Source organism: Dioscorea cayenensis, chromosome 20 (assembly GCF_009730915.1).
Source record: "Dioscorea cayenensis subsp. rotundata cultivar TDr96_F1 chromosome 20, TDr96_F1_v2_PseudoChromosome.rev07_lg8_w22 25.fasta, whole genome shotgun sequence".
NCBI lineage: Eukaryota > Viridiplantae > Streptophyta > Magnoliopsida > Dioscoreales > Dioscoreaceae > Dioscorea > Dioscorea cayenensis.
The window spans coordinates 19395310-19401240 of NC_052490.1; positions in this window are offsets into that span (position 1 = coordinate 19395310).

Consider the following 5931-nt stretch of genomic DNA (forward strand, 5'->3'; position numbering starts at 1 on the left):
AGAACTGAGGTCTCCACTCTTGCCACTGACTACGTGCCTATCTTTCATACTAAGTCGTACTAGGATCACTATACACGACTCTCTCGTCGCCATTTCGGCAAGTTGAGGGAAATTAATTTGGATGTTCTCCATGAGGTTGGTTTGGAGACAGAGGTTCAGCAGTTATTTAGCGCTGTAGCCTGGCAGCAATTATTCCAGATCACTAATAACACTTATGAGTAGTTGGCGCTTAGGGTGCTTGCCACGTTTGAATTATCTAGGGGACTGTTGCATTTCAATGTGCCAATTTCATCCAGTTTCAGACTTTTGGTGTGATGCAGCAGATGAGTCTCACTGACTTTTCTATTTTGCTAGGGCTTTAAAACACAGAGTTCACTTAAACTCCTGAATACGATTCACTAATGATCTCCCCGCCGGCTCGAGAGTCACTAGAGGACGCTTGGAGGTGGTTGAGTACTTCTCCTACTTATGATCCTCGCCATACCAAAGCCACCATCCTCCTCACTCGGCCACTCCGATATATCAATTTCATCCTCTATCACACTTTGGCAGGGCGTGGTAACATCACTGGGTCATTAGTCTCTGTAACTTTAACTTTCTGCTGAGCATGATGCATGGATTCTACCTGCATTTTTGTTATGAGGTCCCTATCTCCATCTCCCATCAGGAGACCCTTGCATGGGCACCCTCTTTGTCGGCCCCTACATCATGCGTCTGTTCAAATGCATACGCATTCTGGAAGGGAAAGACAGGGTAACGGTAGTGGGCAGTGTTGCGTCTATGACCCTTGAGACACTAAGGTTGATGTAGATGTTGCAGCATGTCTATACTACCAAGGGGATCGAGTACTACACCGACAGCACTCTGATACTCTCCCGACCGTTGCCCCTATTGATGTTACTCTCTCTTCCCAACGGGCTGCTACCATTTCGCGATAGCTGTCGCATTCACTACCTCATGCCTCCTCTGGTCACCTAGACTAGGTTACCAGTTCCTCAGCAGCATTCAGGTGGGTAAAGATGAGTGTGGCACGTATTGCTAAGCATTTAGGTGTGCGACTATCTCCTGAGCCGGTTTCTCCTTTGTGACCCATGCGTCATATTGGGGTTGATACATCTGATTTGGTGTCTCCAACTAGCTTGACTTTTTTTGGGGATGATTCTCAGGCCAAGAGCGCATCTTTCTAAGCACCACAGCACTAGTCCCCTCTCCTATTGCTATTCTTGTGCTTTTACTTCCATCGTTTGTAATCCCAAGGTCAGGTACGTCAAGCTTAGTGACGTTAAACAAGTGCTTCTTGGGAGGCATCCCAAGACTTTACCTTTTTTCTAGGTTTTAGTTTAGTACTTGCATAAATAAGAGCTTGAGTGTTGGTGTCTTGATCTTTTACATGTTATTGCTATGTTTTACTCGTGGATTGTTGGTGTTTAAGTGTGCTTAACCGTGATTGGTGAAGTTTCTTTGTCATTTGAGCACATTTTCCATGGTTCTTTGGTTAGTTCTTCATTGTTATGCAGTCTCTGTATGTGTATAAGTGTACAAAAATGTTTACTGCAGAGTTTGTAATTTTTCTAAGTCATCCAGAGAAGACACACAGCCATGTGAAATTTCCATACGGGCGTGTGTTTCAGTTTAGAGCTTATCCCGAGAGGACACAGCGGTGTGCGAATGCCACTGTGAATGACCTTGTGATGGTCACACACCTGTCGGTAATTTCCACACGGGCGTGTGGAACTCCGTAGAGTTCTTAGACTCTATCCTGAGAAGACACATGGGCATGTGAATGTCCCTGTGGATGATCCTGTGAACTACACACAGGAGTGGGTAATTTTCACACGCCCGTGTGAAACTCTATAGAGATTTGTCTTCCATCCCAAGAGCACACAATGGCGTATGAGTGCTCCTATGAATACCCCTGTGAGAATCCACACGCCAGTGTGGAATTTTGACAGGGCCATATGGAACACTTAGTCATGTCTCTCGGGAGGATAGAGGGCCATAGGGAAGTGTGGGTGTCCTTGTGGGTCGGACACACGGGCGTGGGGAATTTCCACACACCCTAACAATGCCCTTGCGTGTGACAGCAAGTGCACGGGTTTGTCGAGTAATAAATTCCCAGGTGAGTGTGATATAGTATCCACAGGTGGTAGGGAATAAAAATACTTAAGTTACTACTTAACCAAGTAAAGATGAACGATGATTGTATTAATAAAGTGTGATGTAAACAAGAATAAAAGAACAAGAAAGAGAAGCACAAATAAGTGAGAGGAAAGGCAATCGATATAAAGTGTGGTACTTGGATACTGTTCTTCCTAGGATATTTGTTTCAAGTGCAAAATCAACTATTATGCTTCCTAACTAATGCATTCATGAGTCATGGAGATCCTACAATACACGGCCCCAAATCTAAAGTCAACTGTGACTAACTCTATACTATGCCCCGGAGGAGAAATCGAACAGTCTTAACACCTCACACTATATAAAGTTGCATGGAGTTATATGAGTTCCAAATAATAAACCCTATTCCTATGTGTAGACCTAACCCTTTGGTCAAGGTAAAAGGCCCCTAATCACAATTACGCCCCAGATACTAGAGTTCACTTCAATGCTTTACTCTGTGGCTCGCGCAACTAAGCCCCAACGGAGTTCATGCTCTAGCATTTCACTCTATTGTGACCACAAAGGACAAATCTCATTTCCAGCCGGCTGTGAACAGTAAATTACTACAATGTTTTTTTCTATCAATGCACAAATCAGCATACACAAATGTGACTGCATTTGTACCCCTCCACATCATTATACTTTCTTGAATACCTGGAGGTTGGCACACATTCTCGTATCTTGAGCCCGACTTGTGTCTTCGCGTTTGTTGCTTCCCAAGATTTCATCAAATAGTGCATTCACGATCTACATTGGCTTCTTTTCTCAATATTTAGCTTCACAATCCTACATGCGCAAAATAACACAAATACACATGTATTAGCGTTTAAACTTGATAAAAGTAATGCTCATCATAAGGAAAGAACACTTCGCATTCTTATCGCACAAACACTTATCAAACTCCCCCGCACTTAAGCTTTTGCTTGTCCTCAAGCAAAGAAATAAAACATTGAAGCATAGAAGAAGGAAAGATTGAAAGCGCTCGGCCTTAGGTTCACCAAAGCATGCAAGGAGAGCATTCTACAAATATGGGAAATTTCAACACTAAATATGAAAGATCAATGCTCTAGCTAAAAACTTGAATCAAAAAGGAAAACAACTCGAAATCGTGTAAGTGTGTGTAAACTCACTTAATTCAACCCAAAGTATATCCCTCAAAGTTTTAAGTAAAAGGGTCTTATTTATCTACAAAAAATAACAAAACAACAAGATGGTAGTAGCTTCACACATCCTCTAAGGTACCGCTTTCCAAAGCGGCTGCAAAGGTGGTTTTCACACTTTTGAGGTGGCAGCTCTTTCTACTGGGGTGGTAGCTTTCACTCATCCCATGAGATAGCTCTTTCTCTCATTAGGGCATAACTAGTATCCGACTTATGAGAGTAGTTTCATACTTCATAGGTGGTAGCTCTTTCCACCCAGAATGCACAACTAAATGATATATATATATTTTTTCAACAAAATAAAACAAGAAACAAAACTAATTAGTCCCTTAAACAATGAACTTGAGTTTCCAAAAGATTTTCAAGAGTGAGTGGTGCAACAATTATCGATCGAGCAAAAATTCCTACAAATTCAAGTAAAAACTAGAGCATGAGAACATTCAATGTTAAAACATCTCCTAAACTCAAGAATACAACATTGCAACTAAGATGAACCACCATTAACTATTTGAGCATGTATGTCAATCAAAACTTGTGTAAAAGACATGTGCAACGTGAACTGGCCCCGACACTTAAGATGTATATTGCCCTCAATGTACACATACAAGCACCATAGAAAGTATAGTCATCAAGGAAAATATGTGGGAGTGGGCAATCGAAATAATACACCCCTGACTCCTATTGTTGCATTTGATGGAGCTAAATCCTTGGGAGTAAAGTTCTATCCGGTTGTGAAGCATACACGACCCACATTGGCCGTGTCCATGAATAGTTCTCAATCCCCATACTGACAAGACCATCTGCACGCATACACAAGGGGGTTCAGTGAAGCTCAATAAACAAAAATGACTCGAGTATATAAAAGATAAAGCAATAAATACAACTCGAGACAAAATAACGAAAATAAAAGACATACTCAGAAGGAAAATCCTTTCGGAGTAGTGCAGGTCTAACAATGATACAAAATAAAGCAAAAATAACATAAAAGAAATAAGATATGCATCATGTGTCAATGTCATCTGTTTTCGGCTCCTCAACAACTGCTGGTGGTGGTGATGATGATGCACAAGATGGATCAATTGGTGCTGGAATAGGTGATGGTGGTGGCGGAGTTGCCTAAGTGGTCCTCGGCCACAGGACAAATGATGAGGCGATGTCTTCCTCTAAAATCTGTTGTAAGGTATCAAAATGTGCCATCAACTCGGTGTACTGCATAACCTGTGTCTCCCAAACCTCGGCTATCTCAGTATGTAGCACCGCAATAGCATTCTTGAGCCTCTCAGAATGATCATAAGCTCGAGACGGTGAAAACATTAGTATTGGGAGTGGCTCCTCTACCACAGGAGATGCTTCAGTCTCCATCGGTGTCGGCTGAGGCTCGAAGGCGTCCTGGGAGGCCTCAGCATCATCATCCTCACTCTCGGTTATCTCTGGAGTGGGCATAATCAAAGCATATACACCAGGGCTGTGTCTATGCAATAATCCCATGAATCTCAATGTATTAGGGCCTAACGGTGAAGGAACAACCATCTTCTCATCACAACATATGGAGTCTAGCAAACCTATGTTCATAAAAAGTCTGGTGATGTACGGCCCTGAAATGATGACACCAACTCTGAAATACTAGCCCTGGTGGCATAGATACTCGCCTAGTATGTGGCCCAAATGGATTGGCTATCTCTGAACCATAAAGTAAAGGTACAGAAGCTCCTGTCGGCTTAGGACGCCGGCACTGTCACCACGGCCATTCACCGACCTGCTCAAAATGGCATGAAGATAGTAGTATGCAGGTCAAGAAAGGCTTGTGGCCTTGGACACGCCTGGCTCATACTGTCCTTGGCCGCATAGACTGCTATATGCTCTCTGAGGATTCAAAGAACTAGGATAATCGGCCCGAAAATGCTCGTACTCCTCAGTGGCAATAAAGGTCTCATCATAGAGGCCCAACAGGATCGAGAATTATGTGAAGCTCATAACATGGTACTGCCCAAGTGCTCTAAACTATATAGCTTCAACATTGTCAAATACGGAATAGGACCTGTCGAACTCGAACGAGGATAAAACCTCAAGTGTAAGCGCAACGATGGCAGGCTCTCTAAACGTCAGTAACTGTCTCCAACCTCCCCATCGAGACAAGATCCTCTACCTTATCTGCCAACTCATTGCCCTGCTATATATCTCGCAATACACACATATCTAAGAAATGAGTCTGTCCGAACATAATCTTCGATAATCGCTCAAAAAGAACTTGGGTGCTCAGGAACAGCAAATCCCATATTCTCTGGCTAGGGGGATGACTTACGCGGATTCTTCTCAGCTTGCTTCTTCGACTGGGTGCCATATCTGCAAAATGAAAACATAGACTCAATCAAAAGCATTCAAAACTTTATTCTATAGATTTCCACACGGTCATGTGGAATTTCTACACGCTCGTGTGGATCAATAGGGTGTGAAAACCGCACGACCGTGCCTCACAAAACCAAAAATACACCTTTTCATTGTGTCTAACTTCGTTCTAAGCATGCATATACCTTATAAACATAGAAACAAAGCAACATTCATCATTTTAATCGATCAAAATCAACTATGGTGAAGAAAAAATGAATTGAGG